At 49.0% G+C, this 16968-nt stretch overlaps 1 long non-coding RNA gene across 1 annotated transcript in view; it reads left to right on the top strand.

Annotated features, from left to right (window-relative positions):
* The window catches only part of LOC146809687 (uncharacterized), a 52380-nt gene extending 36814 nt beyond the window's left edge, over nt 1-15566 (top strand). The window contains exon 3 of the long non-coding RNA XR_014965578.1: nt 15063-15566. This is a non-coding gene — a long non-coding RNA (uncharacterized LOC146809687). The remainder of the gene's footprint in view (nt 1-15062) is intronic.
* The last annotated feature ends 1402 nt before the right edge of the window (nt 15567-16968 follow it).

Here is a 16968-nt window from a genome sequence, read left to right on the forward strand (position 1 = left end):
TGCGGTCCTGAAACACAATATAGCAATAGGTAAAACAAAGCCACGATCTTATCCTCCCAAAGAAAATAACACACATCAGACATCAGATACATTTCCACCACCGCCGCCGCCTGTCCATGCACCTGCACCAGCCCAAGCCACAGCACAAATGTATGAGCACGCTCAGACTAACTACCCAGAATACCAAGTATATTCGTGAAAAAGCCCAGAGAGGGAATTCGACTTGCCCCTTATTCCAGTTCCTGTGGACCAAGCGGGTCCCTATGTGCATGCACGTTTACTAGGAAAGAATAAAAAGTTTTTGATTGACACTGGGGCAAGTAGAACTACCATCAGTCATTCCGAGGTTCCAGGGGCACCCCTCTCGGGCTCAAAGAGTATATCCCTGGGCTTTTCAGGAAAGCCTATTATCAATGAGGTTTCAGAACCAGTCTCTTTAGGAGTTGGTCCACTAATACATACAACAGACTTACTGCTTACTAAATCATGTCCAGAAAACTTACTTGGCATAAAAACATTAAAGGAACTGGGAGCAGTTATCTGTTGCTCGCCAGAAGGAGTGCGACTGTATTTACGTGATTTCAAGGGACATTTTGTTATGAAAGATATTGACATCAAGCTTCAAAATGTACCACAGCACCTATGGGCACAAGGCCCGACTGACGTAGGTTTCATGAACATTACACCATACCAGGTCACCCTCAAGGAAGGAGTGGTGCTGCCACGGATTAGACAATATAAAATTCCACCTGAAGCTGAAGTAGGGTTGCTGAAAATTATCGATGAACTCATTGCACAAGGGGTGGTGATAGAGACAGAGTCAAACATATGCAATTCACCTGTTCTTCCTATTCTTAAAAGAACTGATCCCAATGCATCACCTGTCTATAGATTAGTTGTGGACCTGCGAGAATTAAACAAATTTGTGGTGCCACAGTACCCTGTGGTCCCGGACATTTCTTCATTATTGACTGCCATTGATGCGAAGGCTACGTTCTTTACAGTTATCGATCTGAAGAACGCCTTTTTCAGTATCCCAATACATCCGGACAGCCAATATCTTTTTGGTTTCAGTTTAAAAGGCCGCAGCTTCAGATTCACAAGAGCACCACAGGGCTTCACGGAAAGTCCTAGCATCTACAGTCAGGCGCTCAAAAGACAACTAGACAGTATTCATATGCCTACCACTACAGCACTGATACAGTATGTAGATGACATTCTCATTACCGCACGATCGGAAACTGACTGTGCAAGTGCATCACTCACTGTTTTACATTTCCTGGCTGACAAGGGGCACAAGGTGTCCACTTCGAAGTTACAATTCTGTGAACAGCAAGTGGCGTACCTTGGGCACTTGCTATCCAAGGAGGGTAGGCGACTAACACCAGAACGTATTCAATTGATTTCTGGCCTTTCACAGCCCAAGACACAAAAGGAGGTACGTGCATTCATTGGTCTCACTTCATATTGCAGGCAGTGGATTCCCCAGTATGCACATATAGCCAAGCCCCTAATACAGTTGACGACACAGGAGGTAGCTTCTACTAAAGTCCTCCCTTGGACACAAGAACACACTGTGGCATTTGAAGAATTAAAAAGAGCTTTATGTCAAGCACCAGTTTTAGCAATCCCTGATTACAACAAATCTTTTATGCTTTTTGTGACAGAGCGGGATGGAACAGCACTATCTGTCCTCACACAAGATCATGCAGGAAAACACAAGCCCTGTGCTTATTTTTCTAGTACATTGGACCCCATAGCACAGGCTTTGCCTGCGTGCCTAAAATCTGTTGCAGCAACAGCCTTAGCCATAAGACAAAGTGACTCGATAGTGCTGGGCCACCCCCTGACAGTACAAGTACCACACGCAGTAGAGGTTCTCTTGAACCGAACACAAACACAACACCTGACTGTAGCGAGACTGACAGGTTATGAGCTGACGTTATTTCAACCACACATAGAGATCAGACGATGCAACATATTGAATCCTGCAACTCTTTTGCCCTCCAGTACAGAAAACGTTTCCCCACATGACTGTGTTGAAGTAATACATACCGTGACTAAACCAAGACAAGACTTGACAGATGTTGCACTCCCAGACCCTGACCTAACACTCTATGTTGATGGTTCATGTATGAGGACGGGGGCGGGAGAATTAGTGGCAGCATATGCAGTGACCACTGCTACTGAAATCATAGAGACTAAAAGAATAGACATACTGTCAGCACAAGCAGCAGAGCTCATTGCACTGACCCAAGCGTGCAAAAGAGCTAAGCACCTAGGAGTAAACATTTACACTGATTCACAATACGCATATGGGGTAGTTCATGATTTCGGCGTCCTATGGAGGGAAAGAGGTTTCTTGACTTCTCACGGGGCCAAGATACAGCATGGCCCCCTTATTCACGCCCTTCTGGAAGCGATACATTTACCAACAGCCATAGCTATCCTGAAATGCAAAGCACATACTAAAGCCACAGATACCATTTCTCAAGGCAATGATCTGGCAGACCGAACAGCTAAACAGACAGCTCAGACCCCACTAGACATGACGAAATCACAGGTACCATTAAGGTCCAAAGCCATGACAGTTAGGGATCCTTCCAAGGATGTACAAGACATACAGACACATGCTACTCTAGACGAATTAAAGAAATGGTCGGAACAAGGAGGGGTACTGACCGATCAGGGTTGGATGACTAAGGGCAAAGAAACATGGTTTCTTCCTGATTCGATGGTACAAGTGATCATAAATACCGCACATAGTCCTGCACACTTAGGAGAGAGAGCAATGCTAGTCAGCTTACAGAATATATGGTTCAACAAGCACCTGCGTGCAGCAGCGAAACAAAAGGTCAGAACATGTATGATCTGTTGCCAATTCAATCCAGGTAAAGGCATTCCAATGGAACAAGGTGGTTTCCATCCGCCTGACCATCCTTTTGAAGTCCTTCAAATGGATTATATTCAAATGGACAGATGCAGAGGTTACAAATATGTCCTAGTAGTAGTATGTTCCCTATCAAGATGGACAGAGGCCTATCCAGTCCCTGATTATACTGCTGTAACTACCGCCAGACAACTGGTGCGAGAGTTTTTCCCACGTTATGGATTACCGCGTGTCGTATATTCCGACAACGGTCAGCCTTTCTCCTCTGAACTCATGAAACAAGTGTCCCTTCTGTTAGGGTATACTTGGAAGTTCCATTGTGTACGACATCCTGAGGCAGCAGGCCTTGTAGAAAGACATAATCAGACCTTAAAGATAAAAGTAGCAAAGATTTGCGCAGACAAAGGTGTGGATTGGATGGTAGCCCTGCCGGTTGCCCTCTTTTACATGCGAATGGTAGCCCATTCTAGAACAGGCTTATCTCCCTATGAAGTGGTCTTTGGTAGACCACCGAATATGTGGGGCACTCCAATGCCTAAAAAGATCACTGATGTTGATAGTAACATGCTGACAGATTACCTGGCTTCCTTGATGTCTGCACTACTCTCTTGTCGTTCGCAGGTTGCTGCCGCCTTCCCTGACAACACCCAGGTCAAAGAACATTCCCTCGCTCCTGGGGACTATGTTCTCATAAGGAACTTTGACAGAACGAGCCCTCTTGAGCCAAGGTGGAAGACGCCTAAACTGGTATTATTAACTACGAGGACCGCTGTTAAAGTCGAAGGACGGAAAGGATGGGTTCATCTTCATCATTGTAAACGCTACTTTGGGAATAACGATTCGTTTAAAAAAGACATAAAGACTTCAGACTTTGAGCCCCTTTACTAGAGGAGACTCCCCAGCAGAAGTACAAAACCAAACTTAGATCTAACAAGTCAGAACCCGTTTGATCAATTAAGTCCACTAGGTGGTGAAGCGGTTGAACATGTATTCTGGCTCGCATAAGATCTTGGATACCGCGGATGAGAAAAAGAGCAAGATGAAAAGCAAATACTGTAAAATATTACGTGGTAGATGTATAGTGACTCTGATAGTTGTATTTCTTCTGTGCATCACGATGATATGTATCAGCTTAATACTACATGCTATTTTTCCTCCTATTGCCTCACTCTTACACTCTACCAATGATACCATAAAGCACACATTTAGTGATCTGCCATCCCATGAGCTATCATATCGACTTGCCTTACGCAACAATACTTTTATTCAGATGCTGCACCATTCACATCAGACTAGCAATGCTACAGACTGTTGGGTCTGTGGCCGACTTCCCCCGTATCAGAAGGTGAAGGGAGTGTTGCCTCTTTTCCCTTTTCCATTCTCCCATAATGGTTCTTGCGGAGCATGGTTTGCCTTAATGACATCCATCAACGGTGATGCCAAAGAATGTCAAGATAAGGAGTGTAGGGGCGACTGGGTATGGGGTAACTTGAACAAAGTCATGAATACAGCATGTTTCCCAGATGAAGAAGGTCTTCCCCAAAGGAAAGGTACCGATCTAGAGAATGAAGAGTATCTGCAAGGAAATGCGACCCTTGACTTTATAGTGTTGAATGTCAAGCCCATACACAATTTAGGTCCATCCTCAATCACAGTCCTGCCAGTAAAAGGGAACTTGTGTGTCAGAAAAGAAGGCTCTGTACATTTGGGGCACAGCGAGTGTAACACTATACTAGTGTTCAAAGACAAAGGAAAGTCTTACTTCAGAGCATCACGACACACCTACTTTATTTGTGGCCAGACAGCCTATGTACAACTGCCCTTAGACTGGGGTGGGACGTGCTATATATCATTTCTCCTACCACCCGTTTTCTTGGCCCCATCGAACTATCATCAAAATCTCCAACTAGCACTTATCAGACACAGACGAGGGCTCGATGCCTCTGGCATTGACCAGACTGAAACAGCTTGGGAGCAATATACAGATTTCAACAAAGGATTCTTTTTCTTCATAGGTCCCGTCCAGAATAGTAAACTTATCCGCAGACTAACAAGGATTCTAGAAACAGTTGCTAATGAGACTGCATCAGCCCTGGGGAACTTGACCCAGGAACAGTCTGCTATGAGAATGGTCGTACTTCAGAATCGTCTTGTTCTTGACGTCATCCTAGCGGATAGGGGCGGGGCCTGTAGGGTCATCGGTTCCAGCTGTTGCGTTTTCATACCTAATAATGCACCGTCTGTATACAAAGCAATAACAAGACTCCACAAGATTGCCCAAAGCATACACCAAGACCCAGGCACGTGGACTTGGTCCAGTTGGGTCTGGGAAATGATATCAGCATGGGGATGGAAAGTGTTGACGGTCTGTGTACTAATACTACTGATGATATTCAGTTGTTGCCTATGTCTGCAGTGCGGCCCGGCCATTTGCGGCCTATGCGCTACTGCATGTGTCCCACATCCCCATTCACAAAGCATTGAAAATGGAAAAATAATGCTGCAAGAACAGATTGACTGTCTAATGAGAATAGATATGACATAAGGGTCCACTAGGGGACAAGGAGGGAATGAGGAAAATAAAATATCATGAGGCCTATGTGTCCCCGTGTGTTCCCCCACACTCATGTGCACATACATGTCACCTATGTATTTCCCCTCCATGGCCTGTCTATCATGATGCTTATGCTATAACGTGGCCTGCCATAATCCAGTCTCCCATGAGAGAAACGACAAATCTGCTCTGAGGCCTACACGTTTTGCATCATGTTTTCCCGCATTTCCATTATTGTGGCCCAGCCAGAGCCGAAAAGAGGCTTCAGGCCTCTGAACGCTCTGAAAGCTGTAGCTGCGTATCCTTGGCCTTGCACACTTGGGCCTCAGCCAAAGGGGCCCTGTCCGAGACAGTATTGAGCACGGTTATCTGCTTACTCCTACCGAAACCACATTCCTGCCTGGAGAAGGAGGGATAAACATGACCCATCTGCAAAGGAGAAAGCCTAGCCTTTCTGTCTCTTTTTGTGTGATTACAAAGCTCACGTCAGTGAAAGGCCCATAGCCCCCCGTGCAAAACTTCAGCAGTAAACGAAGAAATAAATGCCACATTGGCCCTTGGTGATGGGCAACCTATGTCACGAATCAGTCCCTGCTCCAGACTTAGATACCCGATAATACAAGATGTGCTGGTCGCCCTGACACTGAAGGTCTCATTTTCAGACTCCAGACTCCCCGGTTGCATAGCAACCCTTTCACACGTCAGTTACACGTCATGCTCGAGTTGAGCACAAGTAAGGCAAAGTTCCAGTAAAGTTCCAGCTGATCACGCAACCCCCTCTAGGCATCCACCCACCTATGACACTTACCTATTATCACCGAGTGGACGCCCACCTTCACGCCTACTTACACACCCACATGCTCTTATCTCATTCTCTCTTGCTCCGCCTGAAGCACTCTTGCTTACGTATATTATTACAAACATATATATACTGTACTCTGTGAATAAAGTTTGAGAATACTTTTTTGAGAACCCTGGTCCTGATCCCTTGTGGTGATGGAACTATTCTCCCTATAACTCGAGTTATTTGAATAAAGCCCTTTTGAACCTGATACCACGGACTCAGCCTCTTGCTTCATGCATAATTATATTGATATCTAGAAATTCTGAAATTCGTAATAATTTATTTACGACAAGGTACATGGCTGTTTGTTGTGTTATGTGTCACCAGCTTTTGGAAGTGCTCTGTAGCCTGGATACACTCCCAGAGTTTATATGTGCAGTGCATTTTCTGTTCCCCAATGTCACCTGGTGCTCTTTTTCATCCCTTCCCCTCCATGACATGTGTCCCCTGGTCTGTGTGTAATCACATTTGCACATGGTCATCTAGGGTGCCAGGAAATCAAAGTGCACATTGCTTTCCGCATCATGTGGGAGGGTGGTCTGTGACATGTGTTGGTACCTTGCCTGTGCCATGACCTGTTCACTATGTTGAGGGTCCATGTTTGTTGGCACTGATGATGAGTCTCAACATAGGAGTGTGAGGTTTCAACTGAACACCCTTGCACCATGAATGACCAATGTTGTGGCCTCAGACATGATGTGCATGAGTGGGAGATATGCATAGTGCCATGACGGTTGCTCATGGTACAGTCAGCTCATTCCAGGAACACGGAGCAGTGTGCCCACCACAATCCCCTGAGACACCCTGGCCTCCTAATCATGTGTGTCATCCAACACTGTGCACATTCTCTGTGGGTTCAGCATAGGTCTGCCTCTGTGGCATTGTTCCCTGGCCTAGTTTGTATTTTTCCAATGTGTGCTACATGTGTCCACTGGACAGGGACACACCATTGGCTTGTGCATACTCACACTGGGCAGTGCCTGTGTGGCTATTCACAACAATCTTTTGATGGTTGTTTGTCACAAATATGTGTTGCCAGCCCCACAAGGTGATGTTGTGTCAATTTAGCAATTGTTGCTGCACAGTTTTTGAAACCCTGATTAAGAGGTGTCACTTCTTGATCTGTATCAATCACATTGACTCAGGTATGGTGGGGTTGTGCGGGAGAGGCCTACGTGGGCACCCCTGATTTCTCCTTGCCAGGTCTGACCTGTGTGTGAGAATTGGTTGTACAAAGAATCACCATGCAGTGCCCCTGTGATGGTGGCCAGTGCTTAATGTTCGTGCTTTGCAGCCTGTGTCGTTTTTTAAAAAACATGATTACTGCTCATACATTTTTGGCACATGTGTGTGGTTCAGATGCAACGCAGTTTGGTCTTTGTGTGCTGACATCTGTGTGGACATTCTGGGTTGCCATGAGGGTGTCTCCACAGTACAGCTATGTCTTTTTACAACACAATTGCAGGCCCATTAGCTTATGCATTGTCCTGGGTTTGGACATGTGTGCCACTCTACATGACAGGCAGTGGGTCATATGTGTAGCCAACTGTGTCATCAGGTAACGGATGGCCATGTGACAACTGACATAATTCAAGTTGTTAGTCAAAAATGTTAGTACCTTGGTACTCACAGCACTTGTCGACAGTTCTTCATGTTTTAAATGTGGTAATTTGATGATTTGTGTTAAGATCACTAATGTGCCTGCATGAAAGATGTCTCCCAAGGAAGTGCACACCAAACGACATTTCCACGTTCATGGAACACGCTGGCACCTTTTCAAAGAAGCCACTGTTAGAATTAAATGGTGTTGCAGATTCTCTGTATACATGTTCCCACAGTGGTCTTGATTTTGTGAAACTCCTTTGTTGTTGGTGATACAAACTAACGTGTGTCAAGACATCAAGACCTCAGTGGGCCCATGTATATGTACTTTCTGCAACACCATTTATTTCTAACAGTGGCTTCTTTGAAAAAGGTGCTAGCTTCTTCAATGACAGTGTAAATGTAGTTTTGTGTGCACTTCCTTGGGAGACATCTTTCATGCAGGCACATGAGTGTTCTTTTCACGAAATGGCGAATTGCCACATTCAATACATGCTGATTGTGTAAAGTATTGTGAGTCCCAAGGTAACAACATTTTTTCATTTTGTGTTCCAAAGTACTTACAGGTCTCTGAGTGTGGTGACACCTTGAGTAGTGAGGTGTGTTAGTTTACCTTGGGTGCACCACTACCGTTTCTTTCAGGGTAAACAAGAGGTGGCATGACTTCATTGTATTGCTGTGCTCACCTGTTCACAGACACTAGCTTCTCAGTGTATTTCTCATTCAAGTTGTGGCCTGGTGTGTTCTTTTTTTCCTTGTGTCCAAGTGGCATAGTGGGTCTACCAACTGGGCAGTACAGGGCTTACATATGTGCGGAGTAATCTAGCTGTTACTCATGATGCATTGCCTGATATGCACTGTGACCTATTGTTTTTGTGCTCATATGTCAGATGTATACAGGTGACTGATGTATTTCTGTTTCTTCTCCTTGCCCACGGCATCATCATCCGCAACAGAAGGAGACACCTGCACGGACCTGGAGGAGGGACCCAGCAACAGTGCCACCATTGCTTGCGAGTCCGAGGGAGCCAGTGGCACGGAGGGCGAGGGGAGTCAGTCCGAGGACCTGTCTGGAGGCGATACCACCTACAACGCCGACGGGTCCGACGCTGACTTCCTGAAAGAGCCGGAGGCTGCTACACCACCTGGCAGCATCCCCACATCTGTCCCCGCCTCCTCCGTTACCATCTCCGCCCTCCCAGTTGCTCCCGTCCCTTCTATCCGTGCAGAGGCACACCATGTCTCCTTTGGCCCAGGCACCGCACCCCCTGCCCCTGTCACCCATACTGCCCTCAGTGAAGAGTCTGTGGACATACTGCGGCAGTTGCAGGTTGGGCAGGCATCAGTGCTGAATGTCCTCCATGGCCACACTAAACTGCTCACACAGATGGTGTCGTTCATGGAGGGGGCATGTCAGCAACAATGTGTGACCAACGCAAGATTTTGCGGTTCATGGACTCTAACCCTGATGGCAGTAGTTACTCTCCTGCAGCGCTCCGTCCCCCCTACCCCCGACCCATCCACACTTCCCTCTCCCATACCTGTCCAACGCACACCCAGACAGTCACGATCACGCACCCCACCAGACACAGGCAGCACACCCCCAAGTAAAGCAAAGCGCACACCTCCTGGCATGCACACTCAGGGCGATGTAGGCACACCCACAGGGTCTGGGGACAGATGACATACACGCAGCCACAGTCACAGTCCGCTGTCCTCACAACCCTGTCCCTCCTAAACCACTCCCTTTGGCTCCCCTGCCAAACGCTCACCCAAGCAGCTCTTTCTGGGTGGGCTGGACCTCGCCCCCGCTGAGCCACCACCCCACAAGCGGACGAGGAAGTCTCCGGGCACGGAAGTTGAGTCCCCCACCACATCAACCCCCTCCCCCAGGAGCACTGCACCCCATCCCTCGCCCACCACACCCTCCCTTGAACCTGGGGAATCCTCAGGTGCAGGGGTTTGGATGGATGTACTGGCAGCGGTGTGCAGCGCCGAGCTCACCTCCACCTTCGGTGCTGCCCCACTCCCTGTGGTGGAGACGTCCACCCCTGCACCCACCACACCTACCATTCCCCCTCCTGTCCCTGCGGTGCCTATTACTGCCACAGATGATGCCCCACCCCCGTCCGCTGAACCTGGAGGTTCATTTGTGCAGGCAAGCTAGGGGTAGACGTGGTCCCCCACGTCCCCCCTTGGACTTTACATATGGACTGGCCATTGGCCTTTGTAAATAGTCTATTTTATTATATTTTTTTGGGTGCTGAATAAAGCCTTTATTTTTACTTTCAACACTATTGCATTTCAGGTACTTGATGTTGGTGATGAGGCTCCTGGAGTTGGTGTTCTGGTAATGTGTTAGGGTTCTGAGAAATGTTTTTGTATGATGGTCATGAGGTGGACCATGGTATCTGTGTGCCATCACAATGTCTCTGCAAAGACTCATTGGTAGTGTGTGTTCATTTTGTTTTGAGACATTGTCCCAAGGAGTGTTCCTTCCTCTGTGGCACCTGACATCCTCCCTGCAAACAGTTGCACTATTGTTGTGCTGACCTGTGTCAACATTTCCTTTGTTGGTGACAGATCCCTTCAACAATAGCCATCCCTGCTCACCGATGTCTCCTGCTGAATCATCTGTGCCATCCTTGCTAGTCACTGTACTTGTGTTTTGAGTATGTCGAAATGCCTTCAGGGACAAATTCACCCTTTTCAGCACTATGCATGTGTGTAATCACAGCCTACCACACACATGGTACTTGTTATGCGGGGTATTTGGGCACCTGACCAATTGTGGGCATTGTATCTAGGGGACTTCCACCCTATTCCTTCCATGAGAGACAACATCTTGGTGGCTGGACCAGCACCTGGACATTCCTATCAGTCCTGGGATGTGCGTGACAGTGTGTGTTCCCTTTGGCTATCTTAGTTTTGTAGGCAGTTACATGACTATACAGTCTTGTGGCATGATATCAGGGTGTGTATTGTGCTGCATCCGCCATGGGTGGGTATGCATGTGTTATTTGTCCTCACACCCACATGTGGTGTGTCATGCAGTGGGTGAAAGACATCCATCCTCCTGGGAGTGGGACACTGCTGTCAGTGATGTGTTGTTATAACACTGTCATCATAGTCCAAAGTTAGAGATGCGTATATACCACCATGTAGGTGTGCTCATCTGATAATGATGTACCCCATATCTCTGTCCACTGCTGGTATTCATCTACACCCACCCCCATGTCTCTTTCTACTGCTGGGAGTCCTCTGCACCCACCCCCATGTCTCTGTCCACTGCTGGGAGTCCTCTGCACCCACCCCCATGTCTCTGTCCACTGCTGGGAGTCCTCTGCACCCACCCCCATGTCTCTGTCCACTGCTGGGAGTCCTCTGCACCCACCCCTCACATTGCAGGCCACTGCTGGTAGTCATATGCACCCACCCCATGTCTCTGTCCACTGCTGGGAGTCCTCTGCACCCACCCCCATGTCTCTGTCCATTGCTGGGAGTCCTCTGCACCCACCCCTCATATGGCAGGCCACTGCTGGTAGTCATATGCACCCACCCCCATGTCTCTGTCCACTGCTGGGAGTACTCTGCACCCACCCCATGTCTCTGTCCACTGCTGGTTGTCATATGAACCCACCCCCATGTCTCTGTCCACTGCTGGGAGTCCTCTGCACCCACCCCCATGTCTCTGTCCACTGCTGGGAGTCCTCTGCACCCACCCCTCATATTGCAGGCCACTGCTGGTAGTCATATGCACCCACCCCCATGTCTCTGTCCACTGCTGGGAGTCCTCTGCACCCACCCCCATGTCTCTGTCCACTGCTGGGAGTCCTCTGCACCCACCCCTCATATTGCAGGCCACTGCTGGTAGTCATATGCACCCACCCCGTGTCACTGTCCACTGCTGGGAGTCCTCTGCACCCACCCCTCATATTGCAGGCCACTGCTGGTTGTCATATGCACCCACCCCCATATCTCTGTCCACTGCTGGGAGTCCTCTGCACCCACCCCTCATATTGCAGGCCATTGCTGGTAGTCATATGCACCCACCCCCATATCTCTGTCCACTGCTGGGAGTCCTCTGCACCCACCCCCATGTCTCTGTGTACTGCTGGGAGTCCTCTGCACCCACCCCCATGTCTCTGTCCACTGCTGGGAGTCCTCTGCACCCACCCCTCATATTGCAGGCCACTGCTGGTAGTCATATGCACCCACCCCCATGTCTCTGTCCACTGCTGGGAGTCCTCTGCACCCACCCGATGTCTCTGTCCACTGCTGGGAGTCCTCTGCACCCACCCCCATGCCTCTGTCCACAGCTGGGAGTCCTCTGCACCCACACCCATATGTCTGGACACTGCTGGTATTCATCTGCACCCACCGCTATATGTTTGTCCACTGCTGGTATTCATCTGCAGCCACCCCCATATGGCTGGAAACAGCAGGTATTCATCTACAGCCACCCCTATATGGCTGACCACTGCTGGGAGTCCTCTACAGCCACCCCTACATGTCTGGACACTGCTGGTATTGATCTGCAGCCACCCCCATATGGTTGGCCACTGCTGGTAATCCTCTGCACCCACCCACCCACCCCCTTGGAGCAGTACACTGCTGGCCTGGACCTACACACACACCAATATGAAGGTAACATGCAGGGCCAGACCGTAACCCCACATTCGTGGCGTGTGTACGCCTCGTATCCCAAATGTACTGGTGCCGTAGGGGTACGGGTGAAACGCACCATACCCCCCCATTCATTGCGTGTGTACACATCGTATCACTATTGTACTGGTGTCCGTAGGGGTACGTGTGAAACGCACCGTACCCACGCATTCATTGCTTGTGTACGGTCCGTATCACTGTTCTACTGGTGCCGTAGGGGTACATGTGAAACGCACCGTACCCATGCAATCATTGCGTGTGTACGGTCCGTATCACTATTCTACTGATGCCATACGGGTACGTGTGAAACGCACCGTACCCATGCATTCATTGCGTGTGTACGGTCCGTATCACTGTTCTCCTGGTGCCGTAGGGGTACGTGTGAAATGCACCGTACCCACGCATTCATTGCATGTGTACGGTCCGTATCACTATTCTACTGGTGCCGTACAGGTATGTGTGAAACGCACCGTACCCACGCATTCATTGCGTGTGTACGGTCCGTATCACTATTCTCCTGGTAACGTAGGGGTATGTGTGAAACGCACCGTACCCACGCATTCATTGCGTGTGTACGGTCCTTATCACTATTCTACTGGTGTCGTAGGGGTACGTGTGAAACGCACCATACCCACGCATTCATTGCGTGTGTACGGTCTGTATCACTATTCTACTGGTGCCGTAGTGGTACGTGTGCAATGCACCGTACATGTCCACTTCCGTAGTTGCGGTATGCAGGGGTTGCTGGACACGCCCCCCCCAAGTGACCAGACCCTGGTGGTAATGTATGGGCTCCATATTATAGGTTTGGATTTGGGTATGGGGTGTGTTTCCTGCCCCTCACCCCCACCCTGGCCCCTGGGTGTTGTTCTCACCTTCTGCGGCGTGTGCGTTGGGTCCGGTGCACCAGGTCGTAGGCTAGGAGGACCGGGATGACACGTACGATGGGGTTCATGGCGTGTACGTCACGTACCGGGCTCCGTTGCGTAGCGGTTCTCATAGGACTCTGCTTTTCCGGCTGTGTTTGGCTCCCGTAAAAAAAGAGCCGTACGGAGTGACGTAGGGACGAATTGTACTTGCTGGGCCGGAAACCGCTGCTTGAATACGTTCGGACGTCGCGTACAAGCTGTTCCGGATCAGAATCGTTGTTTTGTTTTTTACCCATACGATCTTTTGAACGAAACGTACGGAAATAGGCTTTCTGTACGAATCGTACTTCCTAGGTTGTACGGAAAGTTTACCGGGAACGAGTCGTACGGAGAAAACGCTCCGTACAACGATTTGTACAGCCTTTTTCCAGGATTGGAATCGGCCCCAAGTTGTGTTGTTTCCCTTCGCCCACTCAGTAACATCTTAGTACTTCATTCCTTTATTTTTTCCCAAGTTCTTCCGTCCCAGCCTACCAAATTGGAAAAATCGATTCTTGTCATGTGCCACATTTCATTTTATAACCATGTGAAGTAAAGTGATTCCAGAATATAATTCATGGTTTCCCTTAACGGATGTATTTTACACCTGTTCAGATTTTTTCCTTTTGACTTGTAAGGTGACTGAATAAGCCAAATATGACAAATTGATGATCAGTGCAGTGGCCCCTCAATTCTATATCAAAAAAGCTCTACTCTACCTGTCTAATCCCTCTACCCTACCCCTGATGTAGAGTAGGTCAAGTTTCCTTTCCTTGCTTACTGCCCAGTGAATGAATTTGTTGGAAATAATATGTGTTGGTGGGCGAGGTCACAGAGCAAAGTGGGAGTAAGTGCATGATTTGATGTCAAGTTTGGTGTATGAGATGCACAATGACAAATGTGCCAAATATAATCTATATAGCTCATTCCTTTCCCTGTAGTGCAGTCTATCAGATTCATTTTCCTTAACGTCTACTTACAGTAGACAGGATAATATTAATATACACATTTATTTCATACATGAGGTGTGTGACCTAGTATCTTATTTATTATTCATCTGCCTCTTTGGATCAGGGTAGAAAGAAAAATGCATTTGGAGAAGAGCAGGGCCATTGAAAATAAAAATAGATAATTGTCAACTACAGCTGCTCCAGCTGCAGACAGTAGCAAACTACCTGACGTTCTGGCTAGCAATGAGCATGGCTTCATTATTTTAGCACAACACACAACTTTTACTCCATATAGTGCATAATACCTTACACATTAATGAGAGGTTATTTATTTTTCAACTCAAAGTGCCTGTTTATAGTCACTTGAAAAGCCTTTAGAAGAAAAGACATAACCAATTCACAGTTTTTTTTTTATCTGGTGATGTTATTCAACCTTTTAATACTTTTCTGCCACACAGTCAGTGCTCTTTTATACATGGCATGTGTGGGTAAAACTTTGGCCTTGTGACTCTCCTAATCATAAACACATAAAATTCCAATGGCCCTCTGAGACCAGCAATGTGCTGCTATTGTGCCACCCAGTAATTTAAAACAATTGTTTCCACAGAGCATTATTTACAATTTGTATTTTTTGTTTTTCTCAATGTAGCTGCACTGGTCCAGTTTGACCACCCACCAAGCAGGAGATAGCGACCAGTTTGCAGCTGCAGAGGCTGGAGCGTATCCAGCAAAAGTACCAGTGGCTGGTGGTCCTGGAAAAGGAGGAGGTGGAGGAAACAAACGCACCTCAGCTGGACCCCAGTGCAGCTGGTCCCCCTCAGCCTCCTGCCTCACGGCCATCCCATCACTGGCGCCGCTGCCACCCAACTGCTGCCACCCAATACCACACTGACAACAGACCATTGATGCACTGTATCCTGCAGTGGCCGGACACCATCGAGGGCCGGCTCGCCACAATGATTCAGAGCCTGGACCAGCTCCGGACCGATATCAATAATGCCCTCTTCTAGCTCTTTTTTAATTTTTTGTTTTGGTGGGAGGGACTTGTTGTTTGTTGGAGCTAGGAGGAGAGGGTGGTAAGAGTGTTGGGACTGGAGTGACGTTTTCCTTGGACATTTTGAGTTTTGTGACTTTAAGGCTTGGGTCAGTTTTGTTTTGGGAGGGGGTGGTTATGTTGTTCGGGTGGAGAGGCTGGGTTTCTTTGTAAATAAATAAAGTGGGAAACGATTTTATTAAATCTAAATTTATGCCTGAAGTAGTTTGTTCTAAATGTATGCCTGAAGTAGAAGGCCAACTGTGAGTTTCGCACTCCCAAGACAATTCATTAATGAGTCTGTCACATTGGCACTTAAGGAGAACTTTCTCGAGTATGAGGTTGACTTGTTCCTACAAACCACAGGGACTTCGATGGCCAGCACTTTTGCCCCCAGTGTGGCAGGGCTGTATGTCTGTTAGAAGGGCGCTCTCCGGGGAGTCAGAGGGTGTCGAACTGACCACCCCGAGAGCCAACGTTCCGTAGGGAAGTAGCCGAGCGCCGCTGAGAAGCCTCCTGGGCGAGGTCCGTCCCCCTATGATCATACCAGCCAAGCACCCTCACCACCACAAAGGGACACAACAAGGGTATCAATTCTCACAAGTCTTTATTGGTAGTAAAAGGCAGGTTTCTGTGGGAATATTTACAGGCGGATCGAGGGATCCCAAAGAGTCTCGGGGTCGTTCAGGGACAGGGTAGCGGGACAGTCTCAGTACCAGCCTGGTACGGGAACACCCTGCGCTCAGCTCTCAATCCTCGAGCTGGGGGGGTTCCGGGAGCTGGGACGTCGTCCACAGGGCTCAGAGGGTTGCCTCGATGAGGTCGAGCCACGACGAGGTCAGCAGGGCTCCGATGGTTACTTCTGCGAGGTCGAGCCGCGAAGAGGTCAGCAGGGCTCCGATGGTTACTTCTTCGAGGTCGAGCCGCGACGAGGTCAGCAGGGCTCCGATGGTTACTTCTCCGAGGTCGAGCCGCGACGAGGTCAGCAGGGCTCCGATGGTTCCGTGACGGTCTTCTTCTCAGCAAGGGGGAGCCGCGACGCAGTCAGCAGGGCTCGAGTTTCAAGTTCCAAGCAATGAGTCTCTCTACGTAGGGTCATCCGCGATCCGATCAGCAGGGCTCTCGACTCCAGGATACAACTGCCGTCCTGGTTTTGGGCTGCCCCAGATATAGGTCTGGAGCCCTTTGATGTCCGGACCGTCGCGCCTGGGGAGGTCGGAGGGGCCGGGAGCAGAGCGTCCAGACACCCAGTTGGGGGGTGGAGCCAGCGCCCAGGGAGGCCGGAGGACGATCACAACCAGGCGTCGGGGGACGGCTGGAGGCCCCATCGAAACTCTCCTCCTCCGGAATCTGTGGAGTGGCCACTCGACCCCCTCCGGTCAGGTCTTGGCGCCTTGAGGTCAGGGCTTCGCGGGGACCGGGGGCGGGTCGCGTCGCGACGGCTGGAGGGTAGCGGTGTACAATCCAGGGGGACCCCGGAGGGTTCGGGTAGCCTCCGTTTAGTCTGGTAGGAGGGTTCGGG

Source organism: Triturus cristatus, chromosome 7 (assembly GCF_964204655.1).
Source record: "Triturus cristatus chromosome 7, aTriCri1.1, whole genome shotgun sequence".
In the NCBI taxonomy this organism is placed as follows: Eukaryota; Metazoa; Chordata; class Amphibia; order Caudata; family Salamandridae; genus Triturus; species Triturus cristatus.